At 37.6% G+C, this 18,209-nt stretch overlaps 2 long non-coding RNA genes across 2 annotated transcripts; both read right to left on the bottom strand.

The window, feature by feature from the left end:
* Positions 1 to 1,982: 1,982 nt before the first annotated feature.
* Positions 1,983 to 3,911, bottom strand: LOC136287832 (uncharacterized). Its single transcript, XR_010720367.1, has 3 exons — positions 3,814 to 3,911; positions 3,161 to 3,200; positions 1,983 to 2,429 (listed from the first exon to the last, which is right to left on the bottom strand). It is a non-coding gene; the product is annotated as an uncharacterized lncRNA (long non-coding RNA).
* Positions 3,912 to 10,995: 7,084 nt separating this feature from the next.
* Positions 10,996 to 15,350, bottom strand: LOC136287831 (uncharacterized). The gene is made up of 3 exons (XR_010720366.1): positions 15,201 to 15,350; positions 14,814 to 14,854; positions 10,996 to 11,257 (listed from the first exon to the last, which is right to left on the bottom strand). It is a non-coding gene; the product is annotated as an uncharacterized lncRNA (long non-coding RNA).
* Between the last annotated feature and the right edge of the window lie 2,859 nt (positions 15,351 to 18,209).

Raw genomic sequence — 18,209 nt, 5'->3', positions numbered from 1 at the left:
CACCACAAACCATTTCCATATAGGAGAGTCGTACTCTTTGTGTGGTCTTTCAGATTCTTTATTTATCTTTAAATCATTACCTTTCCTTATTTCTATTGTCCTCTGTTTCCATGTCACTATACATATTTTGTGCAAAATACTTTTTTTGTAAAGTCAGTGTATTAGTGTTTCTTATTCCTCAGTCATGTGCACTATCCTGAGGTGTTGTGTGCATTCTTGTATGTGTCTTTGTAAAAACAAATGTCATCATTCTTCTCAGTCAGGGGAATTATTTAGCTAAGGATAGTAAATAAGTAAATACTGTATGATAAGAAAACAGATAATGTTGGGACAGCAATGATAATGTGCTCTTGTAGATATATAACATGAGGTTTTTTACAATATTAATATATGCATTTACAACTTTGGCATTTACTTTGTCCTAAAAATACTTCCTAGTGGTTACTATTTCTAATTATATATTTAAATAAATCATCACAACTCTTCACAGAAAAATCAAAATCCTTTTCTTAGCTCCTCCATTTCCATAGAAAAGAAAAAATAAGCAGTCAGTAAACAGACAACAGAGTTATATAAGTATAGATGTGGATTTTGCTAAAGTCAATCCCATTTAGTTCTCCAATAGAGGTTTGGCTGGAATCATGTCAGGGGACAGAGCAGTAGCTGCATTTTCTCAGGCAAGACATTGCATTCACCTGGGGCTGGGATTTTGGCTAAAACCATATTTACTTGTCAGGTATCAGAAGATAATCCTGTAAAACTGGGAATGGGCAACATGGGATGGCACATAGGACTATAGAGAGGGCTTTTATACAGATGCTGGTAGTGCTACCAAATACTTGCAATGCAAGTTGGGAACTATTTTGTTCTGCAACTTATTCCTGACACCTATTTATGGAGTCTTTAGTAGGAAAGAACTGACTGCCATCAAACATACTGAATGTTGGCAGTAGAATAGAAGATATGTGTTTACCAGAAGGACTGATATTTTCCATGGGCAGTCAAGCATGGATCTCAAATACTTCACTGAGGTAATAGACGCTGCTGCCAGCTCAAGGTTCTCTGATAATTTCTAATGTCTGCAACCATAATAATGTCCTAGCTAAAAAGGGGAAAGAAGATCCCAGCTTCAGTCATGTCTCAACGTACAGGAATGTCAGAGTAGTGAATAGTCACACAATGGAAAACAGGGATGGTTTAGAAGGGTCATCCTTAACTGTCTTGCCCCATATTGCTTTTCACTGAGACTGTAAAAGTGTAAAAGGCAAACAAGAAACAGGAAAATAAACTACTCAAACACACATACACACAAGTTGTAATAAGCAACAGATAATGGAGGCAGTGGCAAAGATCTAAGCTTTGTGTTTCTGGCTGACAGGCCACTGAAGAAACCGAGCACACAAGTGACTGTCACCTAGAACTTTATACCTCAAGAGAAGGAAACAGGCTCTGATGGGAAAGAACAAATCTACTGCACGATACTGGAGGAGGATTTTGTTGTTTGTAAAACTTGTCCTGGGATATTTCAAAACAACTGTGAGAATGTGCAAAGCTTATTACGCACTGTAAAAGGAAACAGAAGGGAAAGGGGAGGGTTACAGTAGATCAGGGAGAAACAAATGCAGGAAATTAGTGGGAAAAGACAAAGGCTTCTACAAAGTCATTTACAAAAAGTCTTACTCTCTTAGAAAAGTAAGAGTCCATTTGTGTGCATATAAGCTGTTCACTGCTCTTGTTTGTCTTATTCTTGCACCTGATCACCACAGTGGTTTTAATTCTCAAACTCATGAGCCAATGAGGAGGAAAGCAGAGTCTGTGAAGACCTGAGGTAGAGCTGGGACAGGAGACATGGGGGCTGTGCCTGGATTCTGGATGGACCCAAGCCCTGGTATAAGATTTGAAGGATTTGCATATGTGCATGCTTGCAGAAAAGAAAATGCAGGGATACATTTACATACATCTATAGCTATATTTTTATTTCTTTCACTGAAGTATGAAGTGCTTCTCTAGTGGCCTCTACTTAACAGAACAGGAAGGAGAAATCCCCTGCATCTTAACAAAAACACTCTTCTTTATTCATCATGATTGAAAAAATTAATCAAAATACGTCAGAATTTCATAAATGAGGTTATATGTTAATGCAGTAAATAAAGACAAAGGTGTAATTTCTGTTAATATGTGTTTTTAATATAAATTACAGTTGCAGCCTGTCATGCCAACTAACTTCAATGGCTCTGTTTTGCTTCGAGCCTGAGGCAATAACAGTTTTGCTTCAGAGGAGTAGTCCCTCTGTGTGTCCAGCCTCTGGGTTTCACGGCACCTTATTGTTAGTTTGTTCTTTCCCTTGTACTCCATTATGGCTCCTTGGAGGCCCACATATAACAGCTGCTTTCTGAGCCACTTGCGTTCTTCACATCCAAGCCTAGCAACTAGGAAATTATGAAAAATCCAAAGAGGGAAGGAAAGCAATGTCAATCACCAGGTTTTCTGCTGCCTTGTTTATCTGCAGATGTCTGTGATTTGAGACTGGCAGTCTCTCTCTACCAAAAATCATTGCACCACAGTGTCTCCAACTTTGTTTTGTTCTGGTGTTTCAAGTAACACATCAGACTTGGTGTGTTTGTAATGAAAATAGATTCTATTTACTTTAATCATAAAATATAATAAATACGTATTAGCATATATTTCCCTAAAGGACAGGAAGTATGTATTATCAGATCATCAAAGATGGACTCATTAGGCATGTGATTTGATATGCCTTAAAGCATCTGTTTAGATAGTGTAAATTTTACAAATTAAGATAATTATCACTATAGTTAGCCAATGATAAGTAAGTAAAAGGTTATGCTGTTGTATGACAAGGTTTTTTAATTTCTAATAAAAATATTTATAAGTTTTTATTATTATATTGTATTACATTATTAAATTATTGTTTATTACATATTTATTGATATTACATACTATTATATTTCATTATTATTTTAAAATTTATAATTATTATTTTACTTAAAAGAATAGAAGGCATTTGCTGCTGTGATTTAATTAGGCTTTTAATTTACATCTGCTTTGCAAAACTGCCATGAAAATTTACTAAGAAAGGAAAAAAATTCCATTAATACCACTCATCACAATAGTGAACAGTAAAAATTATAGTACTTACATATTTTAATCAGCTCTCAAAGACCATTTAGCCTGAATAACTGGAATTTGAAAAGAGTACTTTGTTTAAAGTCAAGGCAGTCTCCATCAGAAAGATTTCAGCATGCTAAGTCATAGACAGTTTTTGTTATGAATTTTAATTTGAGGTTTTCTTAAACTACCCAAGACTAAAAGCAAACACTGGAAAATTAAGAAATAAATCAAAACAAAGTATAATATGCATTGAATCTCAAGGACCCCAAATGAAATTAAACAGTGGTTTGGCATCTGGGTTTCTAAGGGACTCCTGCCACTAGTGATTTAACTGTTTATGGCCCTGTCTGTTCTAAACATATCTGTTAGTTCAGGTGGAAGATCCCATAGTTGCAGTTGCATACTTTGCAATCCAGCCTAGCTTTATTCAGCTTTGCATTTATTCAGTCAGCTAAGTTGCACCATTGGGGCTTTCTGACAAAAAATATCTCTGGGGTTAGTCACATGTCCTGGAAGAAGTACAGCAGACATCTTTCTGATAACTTCAAAATTTATTCCTAAATACTCAATAGCTGGAGATGCAAAAGCCCTTCTGGTTTATCTTGCCAAGCATTGGTGTTACCTTGTGGAGATAACCATTGCCTGATCGTCCAAAACGGGAAATCATGCATATATACTTGCCCACATTGATTAATCCCAGCAGACACACAGCACTTGCACAGAAACAGGCAGCACCAACAGCATCATCCTATTTCCCCTCTCTGTCTGAGCAGGATGGAGGTTCATAGGTGGCAATACACATGCTCACAGGTGAGTACACACCTTCACACAGGTGCAGTGTGGCTCCTACTCACAGCTGGGCTCAGACACCCAATCTGCGCAGTAACTGCTCCTGGATCCCAGCCTCCCCAGTTGCTGGTTCCTGGTCATGTGAATCAGTGGAACAACAGCCTCACTCTGCTTGCTGGTGCTGCACACACACACATAAAAGCATGTACAGAGCTGACTGACACTGTCTCCCCAGAAAACCCCAGCAGCACTCACACATTCACACACTCACTTGCACACCTGCACTGGCTCCCAGTGCTGCACTGCAGCCAGACAGGCTCTGGCCCTGGTCCCACCTGGGCATTGGGTATCACTCACTGGGGGCTCTCTGGTGACTGCACCCAGGAACAGAGTCCAGCCCAGCTGCTGGCACAACGATCCATCCTTGGCCCAGCCTGATACCATCCGCCCACTGGCCCTTACAATCCTTGTGGGGCCATGGCCAGACAAGCTGCTAATTACACACTTCCAGCTCTGTTTGTCCCTTTATTTTCTCACAGTTGTTCCTCCCCAAATCATCTGAATCCGTCCCCTTTCTCCACCTCTGGTTTCTTCCCTTAACATCCCATGGTAAGTCTTATGCAATCCCAAAAAGTTCTACCCCAGCATCCACGTTCAACAGCTCTAGGCAGCATGTCCATGGTCTGGAAGGGGATATGGAGTTGCTGCTCTTGGCCTATTATGATGAGGGTCACACCTGGACACTGTGGCTGAGTCTTTCCTGAGACAGCTCTTAGTTTGTGTTCCCACTTGTCCTGTGCTCCTCTGAGCTTGCAGAGACAGGGCCGTGATGGGCTGATGACTCCCTGGGGTAGGGAGCTGGGGCACAGTGATGTCTGAGCTGCTCCATCTGCAGCTCCTTTGCAAATGTTTAGATAAGGTTTTACACCATATGACATGATATAACACCATGTTTGATATTTAAAACTTTTATTTAAAATAAATATTATATTTGGAAACTAAATGTTTTGCAGAAATGCAACTTAGGACAAGCCTTTTTCATTCAATGTCTGTTCTGCTAATGCTAAAGAAAACACAACTTCAAAGGAAAGTCAGCCTGAAGAAGAAACAATACAAGATATTTCTTTTTGATTTTATATGAAAATTGCAAACTTAATCACACAAATATCCTATAATTATCTTCAGTCATAAAATGTACTGCATTGTGCCTACTGAGATCTAAACCAGAGAATCTGTTTTAATCCGTTCCCTACACTCTCAAATGTTTTCTCTGTTGCTTTATTACTAATGCCACTTCTTTCAGAAACTGTGTGTCCCTGAGGCTCTGACAACTTTTAAAATATGTTTTGACAGCATGGTTCAAAGATGAGAATTAGAGAAAATTCCTATTAATTTTAAGGATGTCAGCTAAAGTGCCTAAAATTATTCCAGATTCTGGCTGCAGACAGTGGGCTATAACATAGTAAGAGCCCTTTAAAACACCTGAACTGTAGGAAAACTTGTTTGTGCCTGATGCACTGCTGTGGCCACATATCACTCCCAAAGCTTTTGTGAAAGGTAAAATCCATACAGAGGGCAGTCATAGAGACAAGGAATGATTTTCAAAGGCATCCATAACTTTTTTAGATGTGATTTTTCACTCACAATGAAAACTCTGGAGGGAAAACACCAAGTGTCCAGCTAGCTGCAAACATTCTCACACAATAAAACCAGAATCTCTTTGACAATAATTTTTCCCTATCAGCCACCAAGAAGCCATGTTACTGAACCCAGTAAATCTACTGAGATTCTCTAGAGAGCTCTTCAGGGAAGCCAGAATGATATAATCTTTAACAGCCTTCTCTGTCTAAACTTCCTTCTATCCTTGATGTACTTTTCCTTTGTGGCCAACATCAGGTAGTACATCCCTATTCCCTGATGATGAACTCTTTGGATCTTGTTTATTTTCATTGCCATCTTATAACCTTCTATCAATCTTATGATGATGTTTTGAAATGCACTACAATAACTTTTCTGAACTATTGTAAGACTTCACACAAAATGAGGTTGGGGGGCACTGTTATTTTTCTGTCACAGTTTTGTTGTTTGGCCATTGCCCTTTTTTTTTTTTTTTTTTTTTTTTTTTTGTAGATCTTGTTTTTTTTCCATTGAACTTTTTTTTACCATCACACAAATGGATACTGAGGGCAGTTAAATTTAGGTATATTTATTTATCTGAAACTGATATTAAAAATGCTCGCAGAACCAACAACTTTAACTGCTAACAGAAACACAAAATAACCTCCTGGAGATGTTTCATCTCTTCATGAAACAACATGGATGCTTCTAGTAGGAGAATTCTGCTTTCAGGTGCATCAACACAGAAATCTGGCAAGTATTTTGTGTTCTCTGCCTGCTCTTTTCTAACAAAAGAGTTGTAAACACACTGTCATCCTAGCACACATGAATAAAAGGATTTACAAGTTCATGAATTAATAAGGGGAAAATATAGAGGCATTTGTGAAAAACACATAACTACAAAATCAATGAGAAGATAAGAGATGAGTTTCACTCACAGAGGACAAGTTAGATAATGTCATAGTTACATGCATATATCCCAAAATTGTAAGTGCTTTTTTTTTTAATATGCACATCTTAGATTTTACAAGGTATTGAATCTCTTAAATGTTTGTTTCCCAGTCTTTCTTTTCTATAAATAATTTTAAGGGGCTGTAATCTGGTTCCCTGGTTACAGTGGCCCATGACTTCCCTTTCACTGCCCACTGAGAACTGGATCATTGCTCTCTATAACAACATTGTCACTTAATTCACATAAAAACCCATAGAGCTCCTTCAATATGATAACACAGAAACAGTTGTTGGGATCAGTAGAAAGGATTTTAGTAACTCCTGAACTTTGTTAGGTGTGATGTTTATCTGTAAAGATTACAAAGAACTTAAATGCAGCAGCATAAAGAAGTATTTTATGCTATCAGGAGATATTCTTATATTGTGAACACCGATCACAATATTCAACCTTATGAATAAGCAACTAAAAATGTATTTCTTTTATGTGCATTCAAAATGCAATCTGTGTAAGCACAATCAACTGGCTAATGTATCAGTCTGTGAGAGTACACTATTTGGCAAGAAGGAAGCTTCAGGGAATATCGAACAGTTTCACAAGAATGAATGGATGAAAGTGAAAATTGAAAATACATTCTGTTAACCAAGTATATGGTTATCCTTTAGGGTGCAATTTGGCAAATCTTTTACTCTAGTCCTTCCTCTTTTCTCATTTAAATTTATATTTACTCAATACCAGCCCAAATAAAGTACAATTAAATCTATTCAGATCATGCAGAAGAGTGCACTGTGTGTGAGATTTGAAGAAGTAAAAAAGATTGCCTAAAATAAAGCTCAGCTGTGCTACAAGTAGGAGCCAAAGAAATAAATAATCAGCAAAAATGAGTCCTGTTTGTAATTCAGCAAGAATGCTATATTAAAATAGTTAATATCTTAGAGGGAAAAAAATGAAGTCAAGGAATCCAGAAATAATTTGCATGAATTTTCCATAAAGACATATCTGTGTACTCATATCTCAAATTACTTCTAATACTCCCAGTGCTTTTCTGAACTTGCTTGTTCAAAGCCTCTGCATGTTGAATGTTGTCTCATATCAAAGATTGTTCTGGAAAGAAGTTGGCAGGTTCCACACTAGTGCATTTTAGAAGCATGAATACACTTCATTAGAATAGCTTTTGAAATTAATTGCTTGCAGCATTTGGGTGAACAGTGCATTTGTAGCTGATGTAAATCATTCATTCTTCACTTGCTTAGTTTCATATCTTTTTGGGGATGGCTTTAGTCAATGGCTTGAACCCCAAAATATAGCAGTGGTGGTACAGTTAATAAAAATAATATCATGTATTGGAATATCACTAATAGAAAACCCAGCAGCTAGTGTTTATGATAAATAATCAAGACAGAAAATGCTTCCACATTAGAAGAGAATTTTCTGAGAAATTGCATTACACAAATAATTCTGAACCACATATATGGCAGTCTATGGTTAGTCAACAGCTCATGATCATTAAGCATACTCCACAAGATAATATCTAGGAATTTGTTAAGAAAAGACTTTGTTTTCCTTAAAAAAGTTTAAACCCTGTATTGTCAGCTTTCTTATCCCCTTACCATAAAAAGCTGGTTGGTCCTGCACATTATCCTCTTTTATACTGAAAATTAATGTCAATCCTGATAGTTTCTTGATTTTTATTCCTAAAATATAGTTCAGTTGCAAATGTTTGTGCATAGAACTTCAATTCAACGGGGGCTACAAATATACATGGGAACTTTTTATGTAGCAAAAGCATGACATAATTTAAATTAATCCATTCTTTTCATTCTTACAACCAGTGGAAATTTCAGAAATTGTGGGTTTGGTCTCTTCTAAATGATCATATGTAGGCTGAAGTCACTGAAAAAGAAAAACACTCTTACAGCAAAGGTGAAGGTTATTGTCTGCATTAGGAAGAAGTGCAGTCCAGTCACTCAAAATTCGTAGAGAGAAAAAGCAATTAGGGCTTTGCATTTATCTACATGACTTTCAGGAGTTGCTACTTCAGACTAATGTAGTTCTGACCCTCTGAACTGACTCGCTGTGCGCAGTTGCATCACAGGCTTTGTATTTTAGTGTGAACCAAAATAGGAACTAGTGCTTACTTGGGAGAGTCACTTGAAAAATGCACTTCTGATCTAAAGACAAAATCCGACTGCAAATAATCTCTTAATGCTGAAGAAAATAGAGCCCACCAAAAGTCAGACATCTTGGTTTGATTTGCACCTTTGACCCTTCTTAATTGGTAGACCCCTTTGAAAAGATAGTCCAAACCACTGGTTCAAAGAGAAGGAGCTTTAATTCTTGTTTACCAGGGCAATTTCACTTTGCATTTCTGATTAAACGTGCACTGAACTAGGGGTGAGATTTAGGACCACTCACTTCTTAAGTGAGGGTGGTAAATTAATATTAATTATGCAAGGACATTCATTGTTCATATGAACCCAGCAGAAAGTAGGTCTTTTTTTTTTTTTTTCAGTGTCCTAACCAGGTCATAAAATTATTCGCAATAAATATTTTAGTGTACTACACAAGGTGAATTTTCTTCAATGGGATAGACTGAGAGCAACTCACTGCAGAACACCTGGAAAATGGTATTCTGGCTCCTCAGACTTAATCTACAGCACCACCAATAGGAGAGAATTCTATTCCCAGATACAGGTACAAACTATGATTTAAAGACTTGACCACTTTTCTTCTGGAAGAGAGGTGGACTCAAATTTCCTTAAGCAAAAACTCATTGACATCCAAGTCCCCTCCAGACACTTTCAAAAAAGGAAAGTACTTCCAACTCCTCAGCATCTGCAAACACCTAGTGCTATTTCTTTTGGCTTTGCACACTTTTCTATGTAATAGATGGAACTGGAATGCTATGGTAAAAAAGAAAAACATGAAGTGAGAGTGATGTTTGTACCTCTACTGAATCCATATGAAAAAGGTTCAGAAGCCTTTTTTCATTATAATTACCATCGGTTTCACAGCAAAGATCGCATGAGGAGGAACTGAATATTGTAGCATATCATTTTAGCCAGCTCACTGACAGGAGGAATGCAAGCAAGGTATACAGCAGCCAAATTAATTATTGTATCCATATGCATTATGGGTGGCTTAACTGATGTTTTCTGAAATTATATTCAGTTCAATTACTCTTGGACCTGTACTGCTGTTTTAATAAATAATCATTAAAATGTGTTGCAGCCATGTATCATCTTTATCTTAATGATTTTAAATTCGCTGTCTTTGTAGAAGCCTCAGAGCATTCTTAACTAAGAATTTAAGTCTAATTTTGCATTCCTGCATAATAGGATGAATATTAACATCAAATACTAATACTCTGGGATTGTAGAGCCTTCCTATTTTCCCCACCTTGTGCCTTTTTCTCCTCATAAATATACAAAAAGCTATCTCACTGGTCTGTTTGAAATCTCTTCTTAACACTTTGTTCTTCTGAAATGCTTAAAAATCCATGGAAAAGACCAAGGAATAAGTGTTCTGTGACCTCTTTTTTTCATGGGACTCCCATAATTATCCTTCCAGGGGGTATTTCATACCATATCAAAACTTCTCATTTAACACAGCATTTAAGGAAACAGATTTTGCCTAGAGGGTTTGCAGAGCATGAAATGTCTTTCAGTACTACACAGTCATTGCTATCCAGCCCCATGGTGACCAGCAGGCAAGTAGTGCAGCTGTGGCCACGCTCATATCCTTGCAGGAAGCCAGAGATCCTCTCTGTCTATCCTTACCTGGTCAAGTCCTCTGCTGCTCCCAAGAGCAACAGAAGCTGAAGGTCAACCAAGCTACAGCCAGGATAAGGATAAGGATAAGGATAAGAAGCCAGGAGGAAGTTGTGCTTCTTTGACGCTTCAGAAGCACCAATTCTATTGCAAGGCAGCATAAAAAGGGGTTCCTTTGTCCTTCTACATGGCTATAACCTGTACACTGGCTGCCTTCCATGTGTCTCCCTGTGGCAGTGCGAAGACCCTCTCCTTCTCTCAAGTGCAGGTAAATGCTTTCCTCTTCCTTGCTTCCTATCACACAGTGAAGGCTATTTTTAACACCTTGTTTCTAACAGCTCATCTTCTAAAAGCAGTATCCATATTGTGAATCTTGATGCTTCTTCCCCAGCAGATCAGAGTTCCTACTAAAGGGAGATTGGTCAAATTTTCAATGCATTTCATTAAAAAAGTCTTGCAAACAGTATGCACAGTTACACATACATACACACTTGCATCTATTGAATGCAGGAACACTAGCAGTACTATATATGTGTATTCACTAATTTATCATCGAAAGTTCAAAGGAAGTTGTTCAATTCACTGTGCTTTTTGAACTAAAGCAATACTTGTATGTTTAAATATTTGTCATCATTTAGTTGTGATCAGGACACATATTGTCTCAGAGAATGGAGAGTGCTCAGTTTAAAATATATAATGAAGAACTACCAAATACAAATTACAGACCAGGTAAATTTATTTACATAATTTGTTTAAATCAAAGTTAATCATAATTTATGCCCTGAAATAGAAAAAAATATCTATTCTTTTTCAGATTTTTCTTGTGTTTTTTGAAGACTTTTCCTTTGTGATTTTTTTCCTTCCAAGAGTACGAACTTCTTCCTGTCAGCGATTATGCTTGCTTTGCACAGTAGAGGATAGCATGCATTTTTTTTCACTGCTGACTCAATCCACATTTTGCCTGATATGCTTTTTCATCCTCACCTTCACCTTCTGCACCCTGCGAACATAAAAGATAAAAATAGATTAAATACAAGGCACCTGAAGAAATGAGGATGATCACACAGGTTTTCTTTCCTGTGTTCAAAGTAATATTGTCACTTTCTCCAGTAAAAAAGTCTCTCATATACACGTGGGGTTCACATGAAAATGTATTGCTACGTTACCATATGCAAATCCAAATTTGTCTTAGTCTCTTATTATTGACACTTACTAATTCCAAGTAAATGCAGCATTTGTCATGCATAAAGGCAGAAGAATCTGACGTCCAACAACTCTGGAACATGCAAGTTTTGAGAATTTGGCCATGATTGTTATTTGAATAACCTTAAAACTCTTTTAGAACAATTGTGTTCTGCAATTTTAATTTGTAGTGCATGTTGTGAAGAAAATGTTTATTTTGCATAAAATAATATATTCCTCTTCTGATTTTTATCTGTTAGATATCCTGGATTATTTTTTTTTTTTGTCCTCATATTTGAAAGTGCAGAGAGAATTACTTCCTCTTCCAAATATACCTTCTTCCTCATCATAAAAGAAATAGATGTACATATCAATATATATTTTGGCATTGATTTCTACCAGGGGTGTTGATTTATGTACTGCTGTAGCACAGACATTCTCATTGTGTCCATGTATGTGTGTTTGTGTCTCTGAGATAGAGACCTTTTCTCTCTCTTTTCTCTTTTTTTTTTCTGGCAAACTGAGCAGAAGGATCTATTTTTTGACAGGCTGCCACTCTCAAGAGGGCATAAAATCTGCATTTCCTTTCATCTCTCTGGATTAGTGGATTATCCTGCAGTCTGCTTGGTGACTGAGATACTTTATACCCTTCATCTCTGAATTCTTAAAACTAACATAACAACAGCAGGTGTGTTTCTAAGATTTGGCACATTTTGGAGAGTGAGAGGTTTTATCACATGGGTGACTGTTACCTTAAAAGCTCAATATTTTTTTTTCACAGAGACCTCATTTTAGCAACCAACAGTATCATAGTAAGAAAGTCACACTTTATTTTTGCTTCATTTTGTGATAAAAGCACATCAAACAACAAAGTTGGAAGCCTGCCTCTATTAATTGATCTAGTTTCAGAAGGGAGGAGAGATGGGAGACTACAGAAGAAAAGAAGAGAATTAATTAGACCAGCAAAAACTATGTAAAGGGGAGGGTTTGTATGATGGTCTCAAGTGTAATGCTGGAATAGGAAACAAAATTTAATTTAAGAAAAAAAAACACAACAAAACCTTTAGAAGAAAGTTCTGTTCCAGTTAATTGTCTCCCAACTTTAATCTATCAACCGAAGTCTAACAGGTCTGAAGTAAAGGACTTGCCATCCCTCCCACTGCACAAAAAAATACCAAAGCAACTGGAAAAAGCAGATGGGGTATCCTGCCATTCCCTATGGCCAGCCATGGCCCTCTCTCACCCTGGCTCTCACCCTCACCTGGAGAACCTCAGTGAGCCTGGACCAGGTTTCCTGGGCCAAGTGTGTGTTAGCACGATGGTTTTTCCTACAGATGTTTCAAAAAGGTAAAACCAGCAGGTGGCCAGAGATGAAAAGGAAAAAACAACAACAAAAATAAGTCAGAAATACCAAATGAACAGAAAAATGAAAACTAAAAATGCCTGCAGAACAGGATTTTAATACTGGATCTAAGAAAGGCCGAAATTTAAGGGTTCTGTGTAGTTTAGGTATGATCTTTCTTTTTCTAGGTTTTCCATTTTGAAATCAAACCCTTCTCCTATTTTTATTCTCAGTCACTAATCTATTTTATCAATAATTAAATTCTGCCATCTATCACAGAATGTATGAGTCAATTAATTTCTTTTCTGTGTTTCTTAAATACCTTACTATGCTTTTATTTTTTTTGGTCCTGGTTTCTGCTGGGGTAGAGTAATTTTTTCTCCTAGTAGCTGGTGCATTGGTGTGGTTTGGACTGAGGATGTTGGTAACACATCGGTGTTTTAGCTGTTGCTGAACAGGGGTTGCACAAAGTCAAGGCTTTTTCTGCTCCTCACCCCACAGCACCAGTACGGAGGCTGAGAGTGCACGAGAAGCAGGGAGGAGATGCAGCTGAGACAGCTGGCCCCAAGTGACCAGAGGGATATCCCAAACTACATGGCACCATGCTGAACAATAAAAATGAGGAGCTGGCTGGGAGGGTGGCAGCCTGCTGTTTGGGGACAAGTTGGCATCACTCAGAGGGTGGCAAGCAATTTCATAGGGCATTATTAGATTTGCATGCTTGTTATCATTATTATTATTATTTTCTCTTCATTTTTCTGTCCTTTCAAACTGAACTTATCTCAAACAATAGGTTTTGCCTTTTTTTTCTGATTCTCTCACTCATCCCACTGTGGGAGGAGTGAGAAAAGAGCTGGGTGGTGTTTTGCTGCCTGCCAGGTTTAAGCCATGACATTTTGTTTCCATATAACTTATAATGACTCCTAATCTTTTCAAACTTCTCTGTCACATATTTAATCTTTTATGTATGTGCTTCTTAACAAAGGTCTAAATTCTGCTCATGCCCTGCATTTGGAGTTCAGCGGAGATTTACATAACATCTAACGTATGTTCTGTCCCGGTCTGTAACTGTGATCATCATTCATTATTGGGCAGGTTGAAAGTCTCTGAGACCTTTCACAAATCTTATTATTTATATCTGGTAGTGTCAGCAATGTATGGCGCATTTTTGGATACACAAGACCAAAGAGCCATTTCCCAAATTCCACAGAGTCTCTAAAGAGAGCAGGCCCAGAGGAGAAAAACAGCACAGGGATGTTTGTACAAATCTCCTAGCTAACTCTACTCAGTGAGTAGCAAGATGTAGCAACCTGTGTACTCTAACTATGGACACAATAAAAAAGGCAATAAAAAGCTGTTTTGTAATTATGCTCATTGCATTAGCAAGTTCTGGGGGGGGTTAATTACACTTTATAGTTTTATCCCTTAATACAATTTGATATTAATTTTTTGTTTTCCACTTTTTCAAAAGAAAAATGACCATAAATACTTTGGAAATTATTTTAGATGCGGATGCTAAATGTCACTTGATTACATGCTTAATTTTCAGAATGCTCTAGCATAACTGAAACATGAATAAAGGCTTTAGTAGCACTCAAGAAAAAAGATAGTGCTTAAAGGTGGTTGCTGCACAAGCCAAACTAAATTAAAGTGGTTAATGGGAAGTAAAACTCTCATTTTTTTAGGCCTGGTAAGACAAGAAACAAAGACCATAAGTTTTAAAGCTGAAAATAGATTTCTATAACATGGTCCTAACATTTGGCTTAGAGAAGAGCTCACATAAGGAAACAAGATACAAGACTCAAGCAGGTGAAATGAGGGAGAGCTTGCTTTAAGTGAACTACTCTTTACATTGATATCTCAGTTTGATATCTGTGGCAAGACATTAGAAGCAATGAGAACAGAAAAAAAGCAATAAAGCCAAAGAACTAAAATAGTCTTCAAGAATGAAAATGAGGAAAGAACAGAAAGTTGCTACCAGTACAGCATGAAATAGCAATTAAAATAGGGAAAGAACCAAATAATATGTTACCTTCCTTGAGACAGTCCAGAAGCATGGTCCATTGGAAGGCACTGAAAAATACAGAGGTCAAGCAGGCTAAGAAAGTGGAACAGTCATCCACTGCAACTGTGGGATTTAACACTTGACAAAGTCCGTTGTCAGTCACAAGAAAATAGATTTAGCTTCTAGCTTCACACCTAAAAAGTTTATTTGCAAACTGGTTATTTCAAATTTCAATTCAATATAGCTGAAATATTTAAAAATGCATTCTTTTGCTTCTATGCATTTCCTTGACATTGTTGCAATATAATCAGCATTCTGTGCTAGGATCAGTGGTGAAACTTTGTGAACACTGCAGGGCTGTGACACACTTAACAATAAAAAAGGTCCATTTAAATAAAAAAACAGAATACTCACTATTTTCCCTTTTTAACCATCAGCTTTGTTTGGCCATTATTATCATAAATTTTCATTATATTATACAGATCCATAAATAATTCCAAATGTAAAATAAGCAGAAGTTATTAAATTGGAAGGCAGGTGCTCCCATGAGAGAACTGCATGAAAGATGCAAGAAGACTCATATTGTGAAAAAAGGCAGCTGCTATTAGGTTAACCAATGTCTAATTCCAGATACTGCCAACTGCTTTCATCCAACAGCAGGACCTATAAGCTCTGCTGCACGGCCTGACTGTAGTTAATGGCTCACTCTTTTAATCTTTCTGGCTTAAAAAACAGGGTAAGCTAAGTCAACGAGGGGTGTGCGTATTGTGTTTGTGCTGCCAGGTTTTGGTAATGCACAATTACAGGGGTGGCCTCTGTGAGAAACTGCTGGAAGCTTCCCACTATATCCAAAAGAGCCAATGCCAGCCAGCTCCAAGATGGAGCCACTGCTGGCCAAGGCTGAGCCCATCAGCAAGAGTGGTCATGCCTGTGGGAGAATACAGTGAGGAAGGGAAAAAAACATCCTGTGTAACTGCAGCCAGAAAGAGGAGTGAAGCTATGTGAGAGGAAAATTCTGCAGGCACCAAGGTCAGTGAAGAACTTAGGGGGAAAGTGCTTCAGGAGCAGAGATTCCCCTGCAGCCCGTGGTGAAGACCATGGTGAGACAGCTGGGCCCCTGCTGCCCATGGAGTACCCCAGGCTGGATCATGTGAATGCTTGTCTGTGATGAAATCTGTGCTGGAGCAGGCTCCTGGCAGGAGCTGAGACCCTGAGGAGAGAGAAGTCCATGCTGGAACACCTTCGCTGCTAGGACTTGTGACCCCACGAGGGACACACACTGGAGCAGCCTGTTCCTGAAGGACTGCAGCCCACGGAGGGAATTCATGGTAGAGCAGTTCATGAAGAGCAGCAGCCTGCAGGAAAGATGCATGTTGGAGAAGGGGTGGAGGACTGTGTCCCATGGGACAGACCACATACTAGAGCAGGGGAAGAGTTTGGGGAGGGAGGAGCAGCAGAAACAACATCATGAACTGACTACGAGCTCATTCCCCATTTCCCTGCATTGCTACAGCAGAGGAGGTAGATAATTTTGGACTGAAGTTGAGTCTGGGAAAAAGGGAGGGGTGGAGGGGGTAAGAGAGTAGTAGGAAGAAGGTGTTTTGGGGGGGAAGGGTTTTAAATAAAACTTGGGGTTTATTTCTCATTTTCTGACTCTGATTTGATTGTAAACAAATTGACTAATTTTCCCAGTCAAGTCTGTTTGGCCCATGTCAGTGTCTGGTGAGTGATCTCTACCTGTCCTTAAAATAGAGCCATGAGCTTTTCATTATGTTTTCTCTCCTCTGTACAGATGAGGAGGGGAGTGATAGTGTAGCTTGGTGGGGAAACTGGCATTCATTCAGCATCAACCCAGCACAGTAAGAAAGGTATCCTACATTCTTTAATCTCCTGGAAGTATCTCCTGGAAGGTAAAGGGCCTGTCATGGAAACAGTTATTTACAAAGTCAGCTGATGTATCTCAGTAAGGGCCTAAAACGCAGGGCATAATGTTTCCATACATACAGTAGGACTTGAATTATAGAGAGACTTCCAGATGATACTGAAATATCATAAAACAAGGTTTCAGACACAAGTATGCCCATTGTGTTAATATGTCCAATTCTGAAAAACTTTCAAGAGCAGCTAAAAAAACAGTATAGTGTCTAAACTTTAGCTTCACGAGTTTTGGACTTGCAGAATTTAAAACATTTTGATTTTTATAGTTTAAAAATAATGTTTAATTCCAAACTTTCCTTTGACGTGTTTAACACTTTTTATTTCCTCCAAACATTTCTATTTCTATTCAATTGGGATTGAATTAAAAATTAAAGAATTTCAAGTGAAATATTTTATTTTAATATATGTTTGATATATTAAAAAATAAAGAACTCAAAACCCATTCTCATTCAGTTTTATTCTAAAGCCTTGTCCAAGTCAATGCTTTCAACGTAACTGTTGCCTACTCCATAAATATGATGTAGATTCCCTTTTTCTTACTCTATGACCTTGTATATGCTCTAGATTAGCCTTACCGTATGTTTACCAAAGGATACACAGTGAACTTTATTACTAAACTGCCTCTGTCATTACTTATTGCTCTACCAATGTTTGCGTCACCCACATATTTATCTCTATTGATTTTGGTTTTTTTTCTAGAACATTGACAACACTGATCCCTGGCGGATAGCAGGAGAGTCTTTAAACTATAAGCATCCAGCAAGTTCAGCAAACTATAAACACTTGAATAATGAGTATTTAAAGTAATTAATATGGGGTATGTGAATGTTCTTGTTATGGCATCTTAAGACAAATATCTCTGTGTTCTATCTCTAGCTATATTGTAATATCGTAGTTACTATCCTAAGCCAAATGCAGTATCATCAGAAATACAGCATTCATTTGATAAGAGCTGTTTATTATAAAACTCTACTAATTGTCATTAATTATGCTACTATCTTTACTGATTTTATCCCATATGATTCTCAACTGCTTCCAAAGATGAAAGCCATACTAGCTTATCAGTGCTTTGAGAGTTCACACTCAACTTTTCTTAAATTTTGGTGCAACAAAAGAACACAATTCCTCTAATAAAAAAATAAAAAGTAGCAGAAAACTGGAAGGAATGCTCTTGGCCCATTCCTACTGTCACAGTCAGTCAAACTATACAGTGCTTCTGTATGCATATTGATTTCCAAATTAAAAGCGACCTGGGTTTTTTTGCCCTCACTGCTATTATTAGAAGTTTGTGCCAACTTTTTCACGTATTCAACTTAAATATATTTACCTTTGGGTCAATTTATCATTTACTGTCAATCGTCAATCTCTTCCCCAAAGAATTTACCTTGCTCTTCTCCTAAGAATTATTTATACAGTTCTAAATGCCACAGTTTTATGTCCTTCACCTTTCCTGTTGCAAGGCTCAGCAAGGTATCATATGATTGT

This window comes from Chamaea fasciata, unplaced genomic scaffold (genome assembly GCF_029207755.1).
Source record: "Chamaea fasciata isolate MVZ Bird 193981 ecotype frontalis unplaced genomic scaffold, bChaFas1.0.hap1 SCAF_3, whole genome shotgun sequence".
NCBI lineage: Eukaryota > Metazoa > Chordata > Aves > Passeriformes > Sylviidae > Chamaea > Chamaea fasciata.
This window is presented reverse-complemented; position numbering and strand designations above follow the sequence as displayed.